We start from the raw sequence: 25,052 nt of genomic DNA on the forward strand, positions 1-25,052 counted from the left end.
TACGTTCTGATGCCAGGTTGCCATATAAGCAGTTGGCGAAAAATCACGGTACACGTTAACTACGGCCAACTCCTCGCGGTGTGCCATAACACACGACCCGTTTGCCGTTCCAGCAATGCAACAAGTGTTTCCGCTGTCGTTTGACAATACCGTACGCAAAAAGAAGACGTATTAAGTTACGTCACCTGTGGCGGTATGCGCGACAATGTCATGGTGACCATTGTATTAGCATCTAATGCGGTGCAAGCCATGGTGTTGGGGCGTGACTTACGAAAATCACTGCAGTTTACCTGAACGTAGCGACGTGAGCCTTTAGCCTGTGACGTGGCAGGTTTTGCCAACGTCTGTTCGAATCCTTCACCAGAGACCGGGTCACTTCCGGGCAGTGCCGAATCGAAAGAGCTGTTGCGATCGATCTCCCTGGAGACGTCAGAGTCCCAGCGGAAAAGAAATTATCGCGTTTGAATGTCGCGCCGCTGGCCACGGCACGAAGTTCAGGACTAGCTGGATTCCGTGAGAGGCCCGGTACCTATCTCCTGCCGCTAATTGGCGAGAAACCTCGAGCAGAGGCGCTCGGAGAACCTATCGCGAGACGTCGTTCGAGTAGAAGACAGCGGGGATTGGACCGAGCCAGAATTCACCAACCCGGAGACATCGACGAGGATATTGAGAATTAGGGATGTCTGACTGCCCAACCTCGTCGACCTCTCATCCGGATATGTATTGAAAATTTCGAGACGAAATTATGCCTAAAGCATCTCACCATGTTTTCATGTGAGTGAGTCACGCGAGCGTCGCGCGTACGCAGAGAGGCCACGCGTTGTGTATAGGCCTTGAGCCTAGCGGAGCTCTTCCGTTCTTGCGTGTGCATCTCTCTCATTCGCCTCTTGTAATTCGCACTACGTACTTCGTATTTTCGTACCACTATACTTCGTCCGTTACACGTCGTCGTCGTACTGTTAACTGTTTCGCCAACCACAATAAAGTTTTTGTGTTCAACATCTGTTCCACAGATACATCCCAGTAAAATCCCAACAGGTTATGGGCCCAGAAAACGCAATTTCTGTGGACTGAGATTAAAACGTGTACGCGCGCGAGGCACACACGTTAGGAACACGTGTACGGGTGGCGTTAAAACCGTGTGATTCGGCAAACCGTGCGTTTCGGTAAACCGTGCGATTCAGAAAACCGTGCGATTCGAAAAACCGTGTGATTCGGTATATCAGAAATCAGTGCGTTTCAGAACTTTCTATTCGTTCGCGATAAAATGTCGGAGGCGTTCTCCACGCGAAACGTTGAGAAGTTCAACGGAAAGAATTTCCTGATCTAGAAATTTCAGATGAATGCGATATTCATCGCGTGCGGTATCGACGACGTTGTAAATGGGGTGCGAATCAAGCCGTCGGCGATCGGCGGTGATCAATTGAAAGTGTGGTGCAAGGATGATGCAAAAGCCATGTTTCTGATTTCTTCAGCTCTGGAACCGGCACACATGCAAAGCCTCTTAACATGCAAAAGTGCGCGTGAAATGTGGAACAAACTATCCGCGATATACGAGCAGAAATCAGAGACAAATAAATTGATCCTGACTTAGAGAGATCACGAATGCAAGATGGAGGCAAATGATTCCGTCGTGCAACACGTGGCCAGGATTCAGAACATGGCGGCCCAACTGGCCGACATAGGTGAACCAGTTTCGGACATTGCGATAATGGCGAAAATTCTGGCAAGTCTTCCCCCAAGATATAATGCTCTCAGGACTGCGTGGGACAGCGTTGATCCTCGACGGCAAACGATTAGTAATCTGAAGGAATGGCTTATCAAAGAAGAAGCGAGAAACGCTATGGATGACGAGGCCGTGACGGCGCTCGCCGCTGCTGCGACAAAGGAGAGAGAGTCTCACGCCAAGAGGAAGGAGAACAAAGTTCAAGCCAGAGAAAAAGGCAACAAGGCAAATATGGAGTGCTTTTTCTGCCACAAAAGAGGACATTTTGCTTAGGAATGCCGAAAAAGGAAGACGAAACTGAAAAGAAGAGTGATTCATCCGGGGATTGTGCGTTCGTGGCATCCAAGATGGACGTTGATTCGAGTCCGCCGATAAGTTCGGAGCCAATCATGGAAATGAACGAGGATGACGTATGGCTCTCTGACAGTGGCGCATCAAGACACATCACGCATAGGCGAGAATGGTTCGCGTCTTTTACACCATCTGTTGGGGAACAAATGATACTCGGCGACAACGGTGCTTGCAGCGTTCATGGTGTCGGCTCGATCAACATAAGAAAACTTGTGAACGGCGTTTGGCATTCTTCAGTGATTGAAGGCGTGCTTTATGTTCCCAAATTCCGGAAGAATTTATTCTCAATCGGTATGTGTACCGCGAAAGGTTTTGAGGTTACGTTTTCAAACGATCGCGTGTGGTTCGCGAAAAACGGAAGAGTCCTTGCTGAAGGACACAAACAATCGAACAAGGTTTACCGAATGCTTTTCGTCGTGATTCCAACAGGCTGCCGTGACGTGGTCGAAGCAAATGTCACTGTGCCAGTTCGCAGTCTCAGACTGTGGCACGAGAGACTCGGGCATGTGAATAAGCAAACTCTTCGAGACATGGTGATAAAACAGTTAGTTTCGGGCGTGAAACTCACAGACATTGATGATTTTTTCTGTGAGGCGTGTCAACTTGGAAAGTCTCGTCGGATGCCTTCGAGAGATTCGAATGGAGAGAAAACGTGGCAAGTTGGTGAATGTTTTCACTCGGACGTGTGCGGACCAATGTCTGTGCAAACACCGGGTGGAGCTAAATACTTCCTCACGTTCATCGACAAAGCATCAAATTACAGAACTGTTTATTTCATCAGATCCAAGTCTCAAGTGAGCGAAAAACTTAAGGAATTCGCAAAGTTGGTGCAGAACAAGTTCGGTCGAGCAATTAAGAGAATCCATTGTGATAATGGTACCGAGTACGTCAATGCAAACGTGAAGAGTTTCCTCGTGGACAGAGGAATAACCTTGACAAATTCTGCTCCGTACGCACCCGAGCAAAACGGGAAAGCAGAACGAGCGAATCGTACAATCGTCGAAGCTGCTCGTACGATGCTACAAGCAAAGAAATTGCCAAATTTTCTTTGGGCAGAAGCGGTTAACACGGCAGTTTATCTGCAAAATAGGATTGTGTCGAGAGTGAATCCCGAGAAGACACCACTGGAATTATGGGAGGGCGTGAAGCCCAACGTGCAACATTTGAAAGTTTTTGGTTGCACAGCGTTCGTCCATGTTCCGAAACAGTTCCGTCGAAAATTTGATGCGAAGTCAAAGAAGGGTATTTTCGTCGGGTACCAGGATTCATCCGAAAATTACCGCATTTTCGACTTGGTAACGAGATCAGTAACAGTGTCTAGAGACGTCACATTCGACGAGAGTGTAGCCGAAACGAAGTGTGCATCGGATGGTGTGAATAGCGAGATTGAGCTGCCATCGCATGCTCCGAACATCGCACAAGAGGAGGTCCAGTCTCAGGAAAGAGAGGAAGAAGATGATGTGACAACACCGCGGGACAACACGATTCGTATTGGCCCATATGGTCTCCGAGATCGCGAGTCGATTCCTAAAGCGCGAAGATACCAAGCAAATTTCGTTGATTACGTGCCGCTAACGTATCGTGAAGCAGTTACGGGTCAAGACTCGGATTAGTGGAAGGAAGCCATCGCCGAAGAGCTAAAATCTCACGAGGTTAACGAAACCTGGACACTTGAGAAAAGAAGTTCCGATATGAGACCTCTCGATTCAAGCGACCTGAAGGAAGAAATTTTCATGGAGGTCCCCGAAGGTTTGAACATCACAGCGAATGGACCAGTGGTGTGCCGTCTAATGAAGTCGTGGTATGGGCTGAAGCAAGCAGCGCGATGCTGGAACGAGAAGTTTAATGACGTCCTCTTGAAGCTCGGCCTGTATCAATGTGAAAGTGAAAAGTGTATTTTCCGAGGTTCAGTTGACGGTGAAGAAGTGATTCTTGCGATTTTCGTGGATGATGGGCTCGTGGCCTCAAAGTCACAAGTCGCGCTAAAACATGTAATGAATGCATTGAGTGAGTCATTTGAAATGAAAGTGGGAGATTCATGCTGTTTCATTGGTGTGCAGATCGAGCGAGATCGTGTAAGAAAGAAATTGTTCATTCATCAAACGGCGTATGCGACAAAGATCGTCGAGAAATTTTGTATGAAGGGTGAGAAGCCTGTGTGTTTACCTGCGGATCCGAATGCGAGATTGTGTGCAGTGAGCGAGAATAAGCGAACGCTCCGAGATGTGCCTTTTCGCGAGGCGGTCGGTTCTCGGATGTTTTTAACGGTCGTGTCGCGTCCAGATATCGCGTTCGCGGTGAACAATGTCAGTAAGTTTTTGAACGGTTATGATAACTCTCACTGGCAAGCAGTCAAGAGAATACTCATGTATGTATCGGGTTCTCTTGATCTCGGAATTTTGTATCAAGCGAATGGAAAAGAAATGGATTTCGTCGGTTATTCTGATTCCGATTACGCGGCCGATGTCGACACTAGACGTTCTATTTCGGGTTTTGCATACTTTTTATGTGGAGGAGTGGTGACATGGGCGTGCCAGAGACAAAAAATTGTCACACTAAGCACCACTGAAGCCGAATATGTAGCGGCAGCGACTGCCGCAAAAGAGGCCGTTTGGATGAGAAAGGTATTGCGGGATTTATGCAGTCTTGGGGATTCTCCGACAATTTTGTATTTAGATAACCAGAGCGCAATTAGACTAGTTAAAAATCCAGAATTTCACAAACGCACCAAGCATATCGACATAAAATTCCATTACATTCGAGAAAGAGTGGAAGCGGGTGATTTGACTGTTCAATACATTTCCTCAGAGGAACAGCGTGCTGATATTTTCACGAACGCTTTTCCGAGAAGCCGTTTTCTTTTTCTTTGTAATTGTCACGGAATGTGCAAGCGCGCGAATATGTAAAAACGTGAGATGTTCAAGCAGGGAGGGTATTGAAAATTTCGAGACGAAATTATGCCTGAAGCATCTCACCATGTTTTCATGTGAGTGAGTCACGCGAGCGTCGCGCGTACGCAGAGAGGCCACGCGTTGTGTATAGGCCTTGAGCCTAGCGGAGCTCTTCCGTTCTTGCGTGTGCGTCTCTCTCATCCGGCTCTTGTAATTCGCACTACGTACTTCGTATTTTCGTACCACTATACTTCGTCCGTTACACGTCGTCGTCGTACTGTTAACTGTTTCGCCAACCACAATAAAGTTTTTGTGTTCAACATCTGTTCCACAGATACATCCCAGTAAAATCCCAACAATATGCCGCGAGTACAACCCCGGAATGGCTCGGATCCACCCTTACCGATCTCGCAGCATTATACAGGGTGTCCCAAAATTCGTGAAAATCCCGAAAGGGGGTGGTTCCTGAGACCATTTCAAGCGAAATTTTCCTTTGCAAAAATGTTATCCGCGGCTTTGTTTAGGAGTTATTAACGAAAAACACGGACCAATCAGAGCGCGACCTAGACGCTAGTTGGCACAGTCGGCCAATCGACAGTTGGCGCGGCGGGCCGACTGTGCCAACTCGCGTCTAGGTCGCGGTCTGATTGGTCCGTGTTTTTCGTTAATAACTCCTAAACAAAGCCGCGGATAACATTTTTGCAAAGGAAAATGTCGCTTGAAATGGTCTCAGGAACCACCCCCTTTCGGGATTTTCACAAATTTTGGGACACCCTGTATAGAACGCCGCCCCGGGGAATTGATCAATTACCGGAGGCCCGGGACCGAAGTTACTAGATTCGTCCCGGCTGCGAGGAACCACGCGACTGGCCCAAGCGTCGCGGCAGAGCAGACAGATTAGGAAATAGGGGGACGCCTCGCTTCCGCGTTCCCGAGCCAGCTCGAATTAGGTCACTAGGAACAGGATGCCAAGCGTCGTAGTTACGTTCCGCCGCTATAATCGCGTTCATACGATGTAGTATTTTTGCGTCGGCCGCCATAATCGGAAGGAGATCATCTACCGATTGGTAAGTGCCGGCCAGGATTTCGTTATTTCGATTGTAACAAGTCCGGTTTCCGGTGTCGCTCGGTATCGCGGCGGATTCTCCCCGTTGCTGGTTAGCTCGCCGCGCCAGGATTCGAAAACGGCGAGGAGAACGATCGGGATGAGGAAGGACGTGGTGCGTCGGGGTTGAAATAACGACACGTGCAATTCATGGTAACGCGCGCTCGCTGCCAGTAAGTTTTCGGTATCGCGGTCGCGAGATTCCCGGACGCGAGGTGTGAGATTACGACGTTCGCGGTCTTTCTATCGTCATGGTGGATCTCGATATAATATTCGAACGCGTCGCTGCCGCGATCGTGGACTTGGTGCTCGGCGGTGTGAGTGATTCAGCGTTTAGGAGAGTGGTGATACGCCATGTTGTGGGAACAGGATACAGCTGGTGACACACCGTGGCTGTAAGAGTGGCGACGCGCCGTGCTCTGGGAATCGGGTTCTCACGGGCCGGCTTCGAGGTGTTCGCTACGCGAAGTCAGCTCGTCGTCGACAGCGTGGGAAAAACCTAGGACCAGTATGAAAGTGGATATACTTACTATGGTGCTAGTGACAGGAGCGATCCTTACCTGTAAGTGTCTTAAGCATAATAACCATAGTGAGCTCTGGCCGTGGCGGCCTTTATAGTTCTCGGTTAGTGGTTATCGAGGTGCGGTGATTCGCGGATTGATTCCTAGGCGCGGGGGTAACGCGGCGCGGTCCGTCTCGGCGCAGTGACGGGGATACGGCGGTTCGGTCCGAGAAGTGATAGACGGATAGTCTCGGTCCCGTTCGGCTTCCTTCGGCTCGGTTCGGTTCGCGTTTCGCTTAGTAACAGGCCTGCGTGGTACAGGTCTGTTGCACAATTAAAGGTCTTTGCCCACTAGACGGCTCCACTGCCTACCTGCGCCATCGCTCCGTCCCCGTTATGGGTTTCTTCTGTGTATTTCAATGGGACTGCGCCTACTATACCTGCAATGGCGCCATTAAGTCTGTAACTGTTAGTGTTGGCTCGGGGCGTATTCGACGCGTCCATAACCTCGTGTCGCGTACCACGTGTCCGTGGCGGGTCCCACGACCGGGACGAGCTCTCCCGAGAGGAACGCCAGGCCGTGGGTCGAGACGTTCCACGGTGGGCCGACGCGACGTACCCCTTTCTTTCTTGTCGCGACCTAGTTCGTCCTCACCTAGTCCCACTGTAAAGAGAGGCGTATTCTACCGGAGATCGGCAGAAATTGTCCCCTCGAGGCTTGTATTTTTCACGCGGAGTCCTATGACTGCCGAGCTCGACGCGAATTAGAATAGGCTACGCGCGACCGGCCGAACATCCGCCGAATATTATCGCCGTCGCGCCGGAAAATCTTTTGACTGCCGGCGGTTTCCACCGGTGGCTTGTATCGACAGCTATCGTTCGGAATAAACGATTATTATTTGCCCAATTGATTCTAGCTTATTCTGCCTGCGAGAATCGTTCCCGTCACGGGGAATGCCCCGTCCTTTTTTCCCACGTGGAATCCTGGACCGATTCGCGGCTATCCTTGGCTATTGCGCAGTCCTCGCGGATTCGGATTCGTTTCGCGGTCATTCCTAAGCATTTGAGAGTTTTCGCGTGGCACGGCAACGTGAATTTATCTATCTTTAGAATTGAGATCTATTCTGAATCCGCGAGTGATTGTTTGTCCCGGGAGGACCACGTTTCGCGCGACCTTTGTCCGGCTGCCTTTTCGTTCGCGAAGAACAGGCATGCACAGGTGGACGATTTGGGAGCAGGAGCAATCGACCCTGCTCCTGAGCAGGGTCGGAGAAGTGACCTTGCTCGGACGTATGGAAGGGGAACCCACCAATTGTAAACGGAGCACGAGAGAAGACGAGAAGAAGAGCGTATGAGAGTGGGGGCGGCGTCTACGTTGTTGTAGTCTGACCACTCAGGCGCGCTCTCCACTTCCCCACGCCCCTCCCACTCGTCTTCTCTCGTGCTCTGTTTACAAGTCACGCTTAGTGGGTTCCCCTTCCATACGTCCGATCTGCTCTGAGAGCATACGGGGAGCAAGTTGGGAGCACGGGAGCTGCTCTGAGAGCAAAGAGCTGTGCATGCCTGGCGAAGAAGCAGCCGGCGTGACAAGCCATATAATGGTGTGTGAGCGCTAAATGCAGGGAACGTACCAATGCGTTTCACCAGAATGTATATTTTTGGGCTAATCCCCCACAACGTAGTGGTTCAAACGCGTTAGTAGACATACACGATGTGTATGTAAAGCGTATCGAACGCCTTGTCGGTCCGCAAAGTAAAAGACGAGGTATCTTTACGTTTCATGCAGTAGCTTTGTCGATGAATTTAGTTCACCGCGCCATGCAAAACTGGTTGCTTCAATCTCCGAATAATTTATTTTGTCGAAGAATAATTCGAAGACGCAAAGTGTAGTCTCCTTTTCGCGTATACAGTGAGAATTCGCAGAATTGAATCGAATCGTTTAATGTTAAAGTTTTCCAATATGCAAATACTAGAAGTTGCGATAAATAAAATGCCGCACTGCGCCCTGATATGACTGCTCCTGATTACTCGCAGTCGGTGTGGCTGCCACTATTGAGTATTCACTCGTAGCCATTGCTTTCCCCTTAGAATTGCGTAAAAAGAAATTAAAGTGCACGGGAGCGTTTTCTATACCGAATTGAATAAATTAGCGTCGCGACAAATGATGCACTGCCCGCGTTTTCATCGAGATATGTGTTATTTATTATTTGTAGATTAGCGGTGCGTAAGAATGATTCGGGTTGGTTCCTCCCCATAAATTTAATCGGCTACTATCGCGTTTCCATTTTGAGTTGCGAAAAAGGAAACGAAAGTGCCCGGTAGTTCTCCATTTTTAATAAAATAGATTAGCGTCACGATAGATAATGCACCGCTCGCATTGTTTTGAAATGTATAATGTCCACTTTGTAGAGTAGAGTTGCGAAAAAATGGTCCACTAGCGCGTTTGTTTGAAGTATATCGAGTGGACATCCATTCTGGCTATTTATCTTTTTTTTTTGTGTGTTAACCGAAGGTTAAGTTTGTTTACATCACTGTTTGTGCGAGTGCATTCAGTGTGATTTGCTGCGTCTTTTCCGAGTGAATGAGACTGTGTCGCTGTGTGATCGTTGCGTGAGTTGTTCGCGAGGGTAGTGTGATTGTTACTGCTTACGCTGTTATAACAACAAAACTCTCTTGTGGAAGTGTGCGTGTTTGGGTACGACTGACGATTTTGGTGAGGTCGCTTGTTTCTTCCGTTACTCTCGTGTGAGCGAGGTGAAGCTTGAGCACGAGTTCTCTCGCTTTTGTATCGGTGAGTCACGGTGTGTCAGTTGTGACGTTTGTGCGAAGGATGAATGTGATTGCGGTTGTATTAAGTGTGTGTTTGGTCGACCTGAAATGTACCAACCTTTTGGTGACGAGCAGCGTCTGCTCACTCTCCATGGGGGGAGGGATGGAGGGAGGGAGGGAGGGAGCGAGAGAGAGAGAGAGAGAGAGAGAGAGAGAGAGAGAGAGAGATTTGATTGATTATTTATTAGCTTTCTCAGCTATTTTGTATTACATTGATATTACATTACATTTGTTGTAACGAATTCCTTTAACATTCTCTTAAATACGTCTAAATTATCGCAGCATTTTACTTCGTCAGGTAGTGCATTATACATTAATATTCCTTCATAGAATACACTTTTTTGGGCACTTCTCGTTTTACGAAATTCAACCGCAATATTCCCCGCTTGTCGTGTTTGTATTGCACTTTCATCGCCTACTATTCTAAGTCTATTACTAAATTGTACAGGCATCATATTATTTAAGATCTTAAAAATAAATATGCACATATTGTAGTACAGCCTTTGTCTTATACTCATGAATTGCAGCGTTTGGAGCATACAATTAATCCTTGTACGTCTGTCACACTGCAATATGACTCTCATTGCTCTGTTTTGCGCTTTTTGGAGCCTACTTAACTGTGTCTCTCCCATATCGATTAGTAGTGTCGCACAGTACTCAAAGTGAGGAGCTATAATTGTCTTATATATCGTACATCTAGTGTAAGCCGAGATATCATTCCCTATTCTATTTAAAAAACTTATTTTTTTCCCTATTTTCTTTAACATATAATCACAATGACCGTTGAATCTGAGTCTGTCATCAATAATTACACCTAGGTACTTTATTATTTCTACTCGCTCAATTTCCTTTCCATCCATGCATCTCACAATAGTATTGCCTCTCAATTCTTTTCTTATACTTCTAACTAACATATATTTCGTTTTCCCCGCATTCAACTTCAGTTTATTTGTATTCATCCATGACTCCACTATGCTAAATGCAATATTCAATTTACTCTCAACCTCCGCACTACTCTCTCCTGTTACATATATTAGGGTATCGTCTGCAAACATTTTTAGATTACACACTTCGGAACAAAATTTAACAAGGTCATTCATATATATTATAAACAACAATGGGCCCAATACCGAACCCTGTGGCACTCCATATTCCGTTGTCAGTATCTTAGACCATCCATTATTCAATCGAACTTGCTGCATTCTATCTTTTAAGTAAGACCTAAACCATTCTAGAGCCGTTCCTGTAATACCATACTGATATAGTTTCTCTAATAATCTATCTCTATCGATTGTCTCGAATGCCCGTTTAAGGTCTACAAAAATAACTCCTACTATTTGCCGCTCACTAATAGACAATTTCCATTCATCTATAACTGTTTGAATTGCTGTTTCACACGAATAATTTTTTCTGAAGCCCGATTGATGTTCCGTTAAGATATTATTACTTTCCAAGTAATCATCAATTTGATTTTTCACTATTATTTCTAATACCTTTTCATATATTGGTAGTATATTAATAGGCCTATAGTCACTTGCTCTCTTTGGTTTAACTACTTTTGGTATTGGAATTATCGTGGATGTTTTCCACTCTTTCAAAAAACAACCCTCACTCAGAGACTTATTTATTATATCACAATATTCTTTACCTATCGCACTAAACGCCGTTCTTAATATATCGCTGGTTATTCCTTCTTCTGTGCGTTTCTTTTTTGGTAATTCCCTAATGATTGCGCCTAACTGTTCCGTCGTAATTGGCTCAAGTTTTTCCAACTCTCCCTTCTTTTCAATATAATAAATAGTTCTCTTATTTGGGCTTGTTGTATAATTTCGATCTATAGATTTTATTACGTCTTGAATACTCTGTATATAATATAAATTAAATTTATCAGCTAAACCGCACTCCATATTATTGTCTAATATCTCAAAATCTATGTTTTCTACATCTTTCGCGCCTATTGGTCCTCCTTTAATAATTTCTTTTAATGTTTTCCACATTGTTGTGGGATTGCCTCTGTTATGATCAATCATGCTTTCATAGTATTCTTTTTTCTTTGTTCTAATTAAATTTACTACTGCGTTTCTTTCAATTTTAAATTGTTGCCAGTTTTGTTCCGTGTTATCGTACCGTGCTTTTTTATATGCCTCATCTCTTTTAGTCGCTAACTCTTCTATTTCCTTTGAATACCATTTTTTCCCTTCCCATATTTTCGGTATTCTAAAAATTTTCTTAGGTGCCGAGATATCTAGCGCATCAACAATACTATTGATTAGTTTCCTTGCTCTTATATTAATATCTAACTCTTGCCCTGTTTCAAGGTTACTCGCCCCTAGCTTAACAAATTCAACCGCATTATAACTATTGTAATCCCTTCCACTGAATTCTTTATACTTATCTACAATCTTGTTTGTATTTACGACGACTTTTATCCACGCATGGTCCGTTATCTTGGGTTCGTAATTTACTTCTACATTTATTTCTTTATTCGCAAAAACTAGATCTATAATTGTTTTACTAATATTGGTAACTCTCGTTGGTTTGTCTATACAGGGTGTCCCAAAATTCGTGAAAATCCCGAAAGGGGGTGGTTCCTGAGACCATTCTAAGAGACATTTTCCTTTGCACCAATGTCAACTGCGGCTTTGTTTAGGAGTTATTAACGAAAAACACGGACCAATCAGAGCGCGCCCTGGCCCGCCGCGCCGCGCCACGCCGGCAAGCGAGTGTCGGTGGTACGCCGTGACATCGCAACGAACAAGAGTTTCTCGATAATGTGAATCCTCTCCGATTTCGATGAGCTTTGGATACGTTGTCAAGACCATGATTCTGAACAACATTTCTCTTTAGACTTTTTGGCGATCGGCTTTAGTTTACGAGATAATCGTAAAAAAAGAGAAGAAGCAGAAACTGATTGAACTAAAAACTCACGTATTCAGTCGTAAATCCATTTGCTGCTTCGAAATGTGTGTCACTGGGACACTCGGTGACGAACTGCACAGATGTCTTCAGGTACACGGTAGTAACGAAAGCCAAGGGACGTACGGCCAGGTCGACGAACTGCACAGCTGGTGGTAGAAGGCCTAAGGGATGCGCGGTCAAGTCGACGATCCAGAATTTCACTTTCACTTTCGAATCGATAAATAATTCGTATGTTTATTTCACACAGATGCCTCAAAATTTTTCCACACTCACAATCACTGTTCACATTTGTCAACACATAGTGATGCACTAATAATAATTGCCATATCCCTTGTACTGCTGCACAAATCACAACAATCAGGTAATGCAATCACTAGACTGCGGATTTTATGCGTTTGTAGCAAACATGAGTAGGTGCATTTTAAGACAGTAGAGAGATTAAAATAATTTCAAAACACCAATGTATTATTTTCAAATTCTTAAAATGATCACAGTAAGAATCAAATATCTGTCTGGCTCCTGTCCCTTGTAATAGCGGCAGCCAACATTCATTTTGCATAAACATTCGCAGTCTAGTGATTAGTTTAAATATCACTATAAAAAAACAGCTAATAGCAACCGTTAGCTTTGAATTGACAAGTCTTTGGAGATGTTCTCTCTACCGCGGCTCGAACGACTCTGATTTTCCGCAAGATTTTTCTAAAGAATTTAGGAAGGGCATTTAGAGTGTCGAAATTCGAAATGCACGCTGAAGAACGAAAACGACGGGACGGTTAGACGAAAAACAGGATGCGAGAAGGACCGCTGTAAGCTTTGTAGCAAACACATGTTTAGTTTTTCCTGCAGGTTGGTACGTAGAGTCGATGGGTAACTGTTCGAAAACGTCATCCGTCCTTTTACCCAGCAAGGGGTAAAAATGTCAGGTCAGCGTAGCATCCCTATTGTCCTATACCTTCCTTAAGAAACTTTCTAAAAGAAGGACAGACGACGTTTTCGAACGGTTACCCATCGACTCTGCGTACCAATCTACAGGAAAACCTAAACATGTGATTGCCATAAGTCTTAAAGCGGTCCTTCTCGTATCCTGTTTTTCGTCCAACCGTCCCGTCGTTCTCGTGCTACAGCGTGCATTTCGAATTTCGACACTCTAAATGCCCTTCCTAAATTCTTTAGAAAAATCTTGCGGAAAATCAGTGTCGTTCGAGCCGCGGTAGAGAGAACATCTCCAAAGACTTGTAAATTCAAAGCTAACGGTTGCTATGTATTAGCTGTTTTTTTGACTGTGATATTTAAACTAATCACTAGACTGCGAATCTTTATGCAAAATGAATGTTGGCTGCCGCTATTACAAGGGACAGGGGAGCCAGACAGATATTTGATTCTTACTGTGATCATTTTAAGAAGTTGAAAATAATACTATGATGCTTTGAAATTATTTTAATCTCTCTACTGTATTAAAATGCACCTACTCATATTTGCTACAAATGCATGAAATCCGCAGTCTAGTGATTGCATTACCTGATTGTTGTGATTTGTGCAGCAGTACAAGGGATATGGCAATTATTATTAGTGCATAACTATGTGTTGACAAATGTGAACAGTGATTGTGAGTGTGGAAAAATTTCAAGGCATCTGTGTAAAATAAACATACGAATTATTTATCGATTCGAAAGTGAAAGTTAAATTCTGGATCGTCGACTTGACCGCGCATCCCTTAGGCCTTCTACCACCGGCTGTGCAGCTCGTCGACCTGGCCGTACGTCCCTTGGCTTTCGGTACTGCCGTGTACCTGAAGACATCTGTGCAGTTCGTCACCGAGTGACCCAGTGACACACATTTCGAAGCAACAAATGGATTTACGGCTGAATACGTGAGTTTTTAATTCAATCAGTTTCTGCTTCTTCTCTTTTTTTACGATTATCTCGTAAACTAAAGCCGATCGCCAAAAAGTCTAAAGAGAAATGTTGTTCAGAATCATGGTCTGGACAACGTATCCAAAGCTCATCGAAATCGGAGAGGATTCACATTATCGAGAAACTCTTGTTCGTTGCGATGTCACGGCGTACCACCGACACTCGCTTACCGGCGCGGCGCGGCGCGGCGGGCCAGGACGCGCTCTGATTGGTCCGTGTTTTTCGTTAATAACTCCTAAACAAAGCCGCAGTTGACATTGGTGCAAAGGAAAATGTCTCTTAGAATGGTCTCAGGGACCACCCCCTTTCGGGATTTTCACGAATTTTGGGACACCCTGTATATCTGATTTCTGATTTCTTCCCGACCCGTGACTTTGCCGCGGGGTTCTTATTGTGCCTAGTGGGAGGTGGAGTGGGGTATGGTCGCGTGGGCAGCGCGTGCCTCGGTAGCTGTAGCCACCTGTGGATTCGGGTCCCCTTTTATCTCGTCCCCTTTGTCCCCGGACGTCCTTTGTCATAGAGCGGCTGGTGATGGTGGCGTTTTTGTATTCGGGCTGGTGGCAGGGAGGGAGTGTGCCGTAATAGGCTGTCCCGTGATTTATATGTGTGGGTGCGCGTGGCTGTTGCTTGCCCTCTCACATACTCGTGTTGCCTGTTGTATTTCCATGTCCCCTTTTTGGGTACTGGAATGTCTTGTACTCGTTGATGTTTGTGCATGAAACACAGGCTCCTGTCCTTCCCCTTCTGGGGGGATGCAAGGGGCTCCACCCCGCCCCGTGCCGTGGACCGCAACCGTGTTTGTTCTTTTTTTGAATGAGTATGAGTCTTGTGAGTATAAGGTATGGAAAAAAATTTTTTTTATATATATATATTTTTTTTTTACTCGGTCCCCCGGGTTCTCTTATCTTTGATAAGTCAGTGCCCATATTCCATGCTTTATTCAGTTTCTTCTCTCGAGACTGTGAATATTATCTCCGTTAGTTTGAGACCGATATTGATCCTCATGCCTTTGTTTTTTATTGCGTTTAGACATTTGTTTGATGTAGTGATTCGAAAAGCTATGCCCTGTTCCTGTGGTTCGCCTTTGTGGAGGGTTTCCCAAGACCCATAGTCATCTTTTGGGTGTTCCCTAATCAGAAGCCTTTTGATGAGTTCTGGTCTGGCGTATTGATTTGAGCACCAGGCTGTGAGTGTGGGTCTCTTTTTCAGTTTTTCCGGGTCTATGAGTCTCAGATGTTTCCCCTGCCATTTCCTTTCTGTCACCCATTCTTTTATGCCCGTGACCTCTTCCAGTGTTTGTATCAGAAGACCTCCTCTTTTGAGTTGCCAATATTTTATGTCTATTCTTATATTAGATTCTAGTGACCATTCCATTAGTAGATTGAGAATGAAGTTGACCGCTCTTTTATTTAGATGCGAGTGTGGAAATCCTTCTAATACTATTCCTAGGGTGTCTGTGTTCTTCGGTTTTTCATATATTATCGGGTCTATCTCTTCTTCTGAGTTAGTTTCGCCTATCAGGGAAAATAGTTCCTCTAGTTCGTTATGATTTTCGTCTGTGGGTGTTATACTGTTTTCTATGGGGGTTGACATCTGTAATGTGGGAATATACAGGGTGTCTCAAAATTAGGTCCGGAGCCGAAAATGGGAGGTTCCTGAGATCATTTCAAGCGACATTTTCCTTTGAAAAAATGTCGTCCGCGGCTTCGTTAACGAGTTATTAACGAAAAACACGGACCAATCAGAGCGCGAGCTAGACGCGTGCAGCCCGGCGCGCCGGCAGCCGAGTGTCGGTGGCACGCCGCGATGTCGTAACGAACAAAAGTTTCTCGATGATGTGAATCCTCGCCAATTTCGACAAGCTTTGGATATGTTGTCAATACCATGGTTCTGAACAACATTTCCCTTTACAGTTTCTGTCGATCGGCTTTAGTTTACGACATTATTGTAAAAATTTGTAATTGTAAATCGATCGATGTACTATTTCCTATCCGATTTCGATAATATTTGGATATGTTGTCAAGACCATGATTCTGAACAACATTTCCCTTGACGGTTTCTGTCGATCGGCTTTAGTTTACGATATTATTGTAAAAATTTGTAATTGTAAATCGATCGATGTACTATTTCCTATCCGATTTCGATAATATTTGGATATGTTGTCAAGACCATGATTCTGAACAACATTTCCCTTGACGGTTTTTGTCGGTCGGCTTTAGTTTACGATATTATTGTAAAAATTTGTAATTGTAAATTGATCGATGTACATACTATCTCCTCGCCGATGTCGATGAGCTTCATTTCAAAGGAAAAAGATATTTAAAACATCGAATTTATAACATATTTCAAAGTCATCGAAATCGGTGAGGACCCACATCATCGGCAACTTTACCCGAACGATAGAAGAAGCACAAACTTATTGAATTAAAAACTCACTTATTCAGCCGTAAATCCATTTGACTACCACATATAACCATCACACTTTTACATAATTGTTGAACTCGTAGCACACTTTTATAACTCGTATCGATATCGAACGAAATTACTTACTCCGACGCGGAAAGAGTTCGATGCTCTTCGCGATGCCGCGCGAAACTGTGCTCTCCCAGCGTACAATGTATTCGATGAAGGCGTCGTTTAAAACAAATGAAATCGTTCCCAAGGAGATATTGATTTTTCGAGAATCATATGGCATTGATTTTTCGAGAATCATATGATTCTCGAAAACACAGATTCGAAGATTATGTAAAAGTGTGGTGGTTGTATGTGGTAGTCAAATGGATTTACGGCTGAATAAGTGAGTTTTTAATTCAATAAGTTTGTGCTTCTTCTATCGTTCGGGTAAAGTTGCCGATGATGTGGGTCCTCATACCGATTTCGATGACTTTGAAATATGTTATAAATTCGATGTTTTAAATATCTTTTTCCTTTGAAATAAAGCTCATCGAAATCGGCGAGGAGATAGTATGTACATCGATCAATTTACAATTACAAATTTTTACAATAATATCGTAAACTAAAGCCGACCGACGAAAACCGTCAAGGGAAATGTTGTTCAGAATCATGGTCTTGACTACATATCCAAAGCTTATCGAAATCGGACAGGAAATAGTACATCAATCGATTTACGATTACAAATTTTTGCAATAATATCGTAAACTAAAGCCGATCGTCAGAAACTGTAAAGGGAAATGTTGTTCAGAATCATGGTATTGACAACATATCCAAAGATTATCGAAATCGGATAGGAAATAGTACATCGATCGATTTACAATTACAAATTTTTACAATAATATCGTAAACTAAAGCCGATCGACAGAAACTGTAAAGGGAAATGTTGTTCAGAATCATGGTATTGACAACATATCCAAAGCTTATCGAAATTGGCGAGGATTCACATCATCGAGAAACTTTTGTTCGTTACGACATCGCGGCGTGCCACCGACACTCGGCTGCCGGCGCGCCGGGCTGCACGCGTCTAGCTCGCGCTCTGATTGGTCCGTGTTTTTCGTTAATAACTCGTTAACGAAGCCGCGGACGACATTTTTTCAAAGGAAAATGTCGCTTGAAATGATCCCAGGAACCTCCCATTTTCGGCTCCGGACCTAATTTTGAGACACCCTGTATACTTGTAGGCTAAGAGCGGTCTCTGTTTTGTCGATTAGGGCTAATTTGTTTTGATTTGTCCTGTGTCCTATCATTTTCCTGTAGATATGTTTGGGTGTTGCCCTCCAGGTTACCCGTGTACTGTTTTAGTTGGTTCTTGTGTTTATTTTAACTGTGGCAATCCCTATGTCTGTTTCCCACCTGTCCTCTATTGTTGGTGTTAGATTGTTGAGTTAGTTAAATCAGGGTGTTCCTAATTGGTTTGCGATTTGCTAGGTGATGTTCTAGTCTGCATTGTTAGGTTCGCTTGTCTGCCCGCCCCCTCCCCCTCCTATCCTCGCGTATTGCCTAGCGCGGGCAATGTAATGTTTCGGAAGTGATGAGTAGACGTGTTCATGTATTTGTTTCTATGCCTGTGCGTTACGCATGCATCTGTATTTTGTGTCTTATTATTTTGTTTAGTCGAGTTGTTCGTATATGTTGTGTCGTTAGACTCATGTGTATTGTAATGTTTATGTGTAGCGGTTGCGATTGTGCTGTATGTCCATTTTCTATACGCCATCGCGTGTCCCGTATGCTCCTCCCTGGTCGCGTTCCTATTGGAGTGGTGAGCGCTTGCTCCGAAAGGTCGCTTATCTCGCGTGGATGTACGTTTGTTTTATTGCCGTTTATCTCTTATACGTTATGTTGTATCAGAGTTTCGTTGTCTAGGTCGCGTCTATGGGTGATGTGTGCCATCTGTTTCTTTTGTTACAGGAGGTGTCTTACGTTTTGATAATTGCAATATTCATCCCAGAGCTCTGTTTCGTACGGTACGCGAGCAGGGGGTGAGCGCTGGACACGCGTGTGTTAGTTTTGTGCTACGGTGTGCTATGAAGGTTCAGGGAGTTATTTGTTTGATGAGTGTAGGGCCGTGTGAATGTATCGTATTAGGGGGGGAGGTGGCGTGTCTGTTTTTCGCACCCCCTTCCCTTTTCCTTACTTTTCCTATTTCGCTATTCGAGGTAAGTATGTTAATGTCTTGGTCAATGTTCGGGGGCAGGCGAGGGGGGCCGTATTCGATAACTCTCTCCGAGTTTTGAAAGAGGAGTAAATCGACGGTGGGTCAGGTGGGAGCCTCGGGGGGAAGGGGGTTTTTTTTCCTTTCTCCTTCTCTCCCCTTCCCTTCCCTTTTTTCCTTTTGTTATGTCGTGTGGTGGGGTGAACCGAGGAGGGAGTTGTCGAGCCGCTCGCTCTCTCGGAGAGTTTAAAACAGGGTGCGTCATCACAACGCAATTTATTCGTAAAAATAGAAAAAAATGATAGTGAAGCAGTAGCTAAAGTCAGCTTTCGAATAGCTCATTTATTAGCCACGAAGGGAAAACCATATACCGATTGTGAATTAATTAAATCATGCTTGCTTGTAGCAGCCGAAGAAATGTGCCCAGAAAAATAGATGTGTTTCGATCTGTCAGTCTTTCGGCGAGAACAACTGTTAGAAAAATATGTGTGGAACGAGGAAAGGGTTAGTTGGACAGATTTTTAAAGCTTTTGAAGGTGCCAAATGTACAAAACCACCGGTAATTCATTGTATTATTCACCAGCAAGCTCTTTGTGGGGAACCTCAATCTGTCGTGTGTCATTGGACCAGTTGTTTCAATAGTGAACTTCATTCGCTCTCGTGGACTTAGCCATCGCCAGTTTCGTGAATGTTTATTGAAGAACGAAGCTGAATATCCGGACTTGCCTTATCATATGGCTGTTCGATGGCTCAGCAATGGAAAAGTTTTGTTGTGATTTTTCGAACTGGGAGAAGTCAGACATTTTTTTTATTTTTTTTTAAATGAGAAAAATTGCCCGCAACCTCCATTATTGAACAGCGAATGGCTATGGAAGTTAGCCCTTGCCACAGACGTCGTGGGATATCTCAACGAATTTAATTTAAAATTACAGGGGAAAACAGCACCCATATGCGTAATATTTCCATCATAAGGCATATCGCCAAAAATTTGTATTGTTTGACACGCAAATAACATTGAACAAATTTGACCATTTTTCCTGCTGTAAAGGATTCCGAATATTAGCGAAATCTCCATTCCCAAAAAAATACGCGCGGGATATATTTTCTGAACTTATACTTCAGTTACAACAGCTTCCATGTTTCAAAATCCATTTGACTGTATAATTGAGGAGCTTCCATCACACCTTCAACTGGAAGAGAAAGAGAGAGAGAGAGAGAGAGAGAGAGAGAGAGAGAGCATTCGGCGTATTTTGAGATGCGGAGGTCGGCCCCCTTCTCGCGAACGGTGCGGTTCCCGGAAGAGTTCTATATAAGGCTTAATGCCCCGGGGATTGATACTTGGATGCGGCAGATTTTGACATCTCTTGATCTGCCGGATAGAAAGATGGAGCGAGGAAGGTTGGAGAGTCATTCTGTAGCGTTCAATTCGCTCAGTGACACAAAAAGAGCTTTTGATGCCGGTTTCACCGGTTTACAGAATGTTCATAATAAGCGTTCGATAGCCGAGTTGGCGGATGAAGGGGTGTTTGTTCGTTCGTCGTTTGAGCAAGAGTGTATAGATTGAATTGGGTTGGTCACCCTGATGATTTATGTAAATAAAGATTACAAAGGAAGAGACCAAAGCATGATCGCAAGGTTCAGATGTGGAAACGAAGAACGGGGAAACAAATACTGGAAGGAAGAAAATGAGACAGTATGCAGATTATGTAAAGGGGAAAGAGAAACGCTGGACCACATGATTAGAGAATGCAAACAGCTGACAAGAGGAAACTTAACGTTAAGAGAGATACTAAAGGGAGAAGAAGTAGGAACCGGGTGGATGCGTACGGTACTTGAAAAAAGGAGAAGGGAAGAAGACCAAGAGGAAGGAGGAAGACTAATTGAAACCACAATAAGCTAACCCAGACACACAAACACATGTAACCCCATTTTGAGGCCGAAAGGCAAAAAATAAATCTATATACTACTACATAATCCGGATTTACTCCTGCGTCGTGACCAGTGTCGGGCAAATTTTATTTTAAATAATAAATAAACGTGTTATTTTAGTTGCAAATAATAACTAAACTTTTTATTGAAATAAATTATTAAGTTTTATTTGCAAATAAAAGATTATTTCTTATTAACTTCCCGATTTTATAGGGAAGTTATTGTAATGACCCCGAAAATCGAAAATCGATTTTTTAGCAGATCTTCACGTTTCATGGTCATTGCAGTCATTTTAGACTATTTTCAGCAAAATGTTCGTGTGTGTGTGTGTGTGTGTGTGTGTGTGTGTGTGCGCGCGCGCGCGTGCGCGTGTGCGTGCGCCGTACGTCTGTTTCTACGGTATCAAATTTTTCGTTAACGTTTTCATTCATTCATTCTTGAATGATGGAATCGATGTGCCCTGCTGTAACTTAGAGCTGATTAGATTTTGGTCCATTTTGGTCAAGTAGTTTTTTAGTTTTTTTAGTTTTTTCCGAAAGGAGTTCATTCAACAATGCAATTTATACGAGAGAACGGAAAGTTTCCACCGAAGAAACAAACGTAATTACACAAAAAAATTTTTTTTCATTTTTTTTAAATTTAAAAAAATTTTTTTACTTTAAAAAAATTTTTTTTGTACCTTACGCTAATGTTTCCGCTTACAATAATCGAAAATTATCCCAATGCAAGAGTGAGTTAATCATCACTACTCCCAAGAATACATTTTCAAAGAATATCGATGAAAGTACAAAAAAATTGTATATTACAATCTTTAAAAAAACAATCAGTTCAAAACGAATCATTAACAGAGATTAAATTGAAAATTAATTTAAACTATATGATAATTATTAATAACATTGATGTTGAAAACGGATTGGTTAATGGAGCACACACACACACACACACATACACGCACGCACGCACGCACGCACGCACGCACGCACGCACACACACACACACACACACACACACACACACACACATGCTGCATATTAAAATTTATTACTTTTCAAGAAAATACTAAAATTTCGTCTATATTGTGGTTAGATTTTCAATTGGCCAGAGTAGGAGTGAAAGTAAGAACTCGTTATCGTGATTACATGAAAAATGCCAATATTGATCAAAATTTTACACCAATAATAAAAATATCGAATCAAGTAAATATGTCGAGTGAGGAAAAATATCAAATCACACGTAGTCAATTTCCAGTGGTTCCAGCTGAAGCGATTACGATTCATAAAAGTCAGGGACAAACATACGAGAAAAGTATGTTTGAATTTTAAAACATCACAAAAACGAACTTTACAAATGTTGTATGTAGCACTGAGCAGAGTTTCAAAATTGAGCGGTTTATATATTTTGGGACAATTTCAATTAACAGTATCGAAGAAAACCAAGATCAATACTGCAAACCCGGATAATGAGAAGTTGTATCGTTTGCGAAAAACTAATTAAGACAATTTATTTTGCAACATTAGTATGCTATAACAAGGAACCAAGCGTGCAACGAGCCTACGATGTTCGTTTAATGCGACGCCATACAGCAAACATTTTGATAAGTAGAAAACTATTGAATTTCCCTGAAAACGTATAATCTTCTTAAAACGTACACTTAATGATGATAATAATATACTGCAACTAACGAATCGGGAAGTTCTCTGTGTGGCTCGTGGAGAGTCACACACCAAATAAAAAAAAAACATTAATAGCTATAGGTACTACTAGCCATGCGTACCACTAACCCTTTCGCAAGAGCAGTCCTATCCGCGAGCTCGCGAAGCGAGCGAGCAAAAACAACCCTACTCGCGAGCGAGCGAAGCGAGCGAGCAACAATAACCCTCCAGTTTGGATTGAGGTGGAAATCAAATAATAAGTTTTTGTCTGCTATAGCAACCTTTTCAGGTATACCGCCAGTGGTCGGGCCCGTCCATTTTCGCTATCAATACTACTCCTGGCCATGTTTCCCTTAAATTACCCCCCGCAGAATTAGAGGATTTCGATATCGTGTCCCTATCTCCGCGATCTGCTCGGAAAGGAGACCCCGATACGGAAAAATCTAGGGCCCATGCTCGAAGAATTGCCGAATTACTCAAAGGCCTCTATTTAAATCATTTAAACGAGGTAGAAAAGGATAGTATCTTAGAAATAATAGGCGATTTCCCATACCAATTTCATCTCCCTGGGGATAAGTTAAGTTGCACTAATGCGGCTGAACGTGCTATAATAACAGCTCGTGAAAAGCCCATTAATACTAAACGATATAGGTTCCCTCCTGCCCATAAAGACGAAATAACTAAACAGGTGGACAGTCTACTTAAAGATCAAATAATTCAACCCTCAATGTCTCCATATAATTCGCCGGTCTGGATCGTTCCCAAAAAGCCTGATTCTTCCGGCAAAGCTCGTTGGCGCATGGTAATTAATTACCGTAAGCTAAACGAAGAAACTATCAGTGATGCGTACCCGCTTCCTAACATTACCGACATACTAAATCAACTTGGTGGAGCAAAATACTTTAGTACAGTAGATTTAGCTTCTGGTTTGCATCAAATTCCAATTAATGAAAAGGCTAAAGCAGAGGCCGCATTTTCGACTCCCTTCGGTCATTATGAATTTAATAGAATGCCATTTGGGTTAAAAAAACGCTCCGGCCACGTTTCAAAGGACTATGGATCTAGTATTATCCGGCCTGCAGGGAGTGGAACTCTTTGTATACATGGATGACATTGTCATCTATGCCGACTCCCTCGAGCAACACACCCTAAAATTACGGAATTTATTAGCACGATTACAAAACGCCGGTTTAAACCTTCAGACGGATAAGTGTTGGTTCCTCTGTAAGGAAATTACCTATTTAGGCCATATCTTCACTAGCGATGGTGTGAAACCTTCGGGCCTAGCGGCCTATACAAACATTCAATTTAATTTATTATTTGTCAATACAAATAATAATTGAAATTGTATTCATAAATAGCAGTTAACTGTATTATTTTAAATGATTCATTTAGACTTGCTCAAATAATAAATAACTTTTTATTTATTAAATTTTTATTTAAATAATTATTTATTAATTGCCCAACAGTGGCCGTGACGAAATACGTACTTAATTGTATTTAAATTCGTGCCGTGCGATAGACATCAAGGTTATTCATTTACTGTTGAAATTAATTTTGATCCTCTATTCAAATTGAATTATATTTCATTCGCCTCGTTCTCGAGATTATGGATGTAGTCCCCCTTTCGCCCCCAGGATTAACAGCGCCTTTATAGTGAAAACAAAAACCCCGGCCGCTCGCTGCATTTGCATTGCGGACGGCCGTCGTTTATCATTCATTTTCGCTGTTCGCTAGGAGCAACACGTCATTAGAGTGAGATTTAAATAATAGTAATTAAGGGAGAAATGACAAAAAGGAAAGCCGAGGGTATCAAAGAACTGATGGAACAATTTAAGAAGCTTAAAGAAAAGATGACGCAGTGATATAAGCCAGAGCCGATATTCTCATAACTGTTATAAAATTTTTTCGGTTCTCATAACTGTTCCAAGAACCAGAATCGATATCATAACTGTTTCCAACCGTCTCAAGTTACAGATAAAACTGAAGCAGGTACTAGTGAGGATTTGGCGCAGAGGATAGCGCGTTGGACTTCTAATTCAAAGGTCGTGGGTTCGATCCCCACAAGGGATGGTTTATGGTGTGGGATGCAGGTGTTTTTCACAACCATCATCTTACTAATTTATTCTGGCGAGGAGCCATTGCCTCGCCGCAAGAATCGGTCCTCGTGCGATCACCGAAGTTAAACGGCGTCGAGCGTGATCAGCACTTGGATGGGTGGCCGCCCCTGGTTCACCGCGTGTTGTTGGCAAATAAGCCACTGTGAGATTGTTTTCCTCACCCATCTTTAACATTAACTCCATAGTTTATCCATAGTTTGACCACAGTTAAATATGGGATACTACAGAAGTGGTAAGACTTCCTCCAAAAACTTACAATTAGTAAATGGAAATAGGTTAACTATAATGTTAACTATTTTATTTATGGTGTACACTAGGGGGAGAGTCAAAGTCCCCACGAGTTAGAACCGACACCCCGAGGCATCTGTCTACGCGTTGGGGTGTCGGCCACCGTCGGAGACGTGTTCTGATGGATGGCGCGTGGGAGGTGGGGTAGGGAGGGTCGGGGCGTACGGAGACGCCTTCGACGACCCTTCCTCGCCGGTGTCGGCGCCATCTTGCCCTGGCCG

The 25,052-nt window shown here is 43.5% G+C and overlaps 1 non-coding gene across 1 annotated transcript; it reads left to right on the forward strand.

Annotated features, from left to right (window-relative positions):
• The first annotated feature begins 24,426 nt into the window (after positions 1 to 24,426).
• Trnar-ucu (transfer RNA arginine (anticodon UCU)) lies at positions 24,427 to 24,496 on the forward strand. The gene has a single exon. It is a non-coding gene; the product is annotated as a tRNA-Arg (tRNA).
• The last annotated feature ends 556 nt before the right edge of the window (positions 24,497 to 25,052 follow it).

Source organism: Lasioglossum baleicum, chromosome 1 (genome assembly GCF_051020765.1).
Source record: "Lasioglossum baleicum chromosome 1, iyLasBale1, whole genome shotgun sequence".
NCBI lineage: Eukaryota > Metazoa > Arthropoda > Insecta > Hymenoptera > Halictidae > Lasioglossum > Lasioglossum baleicum.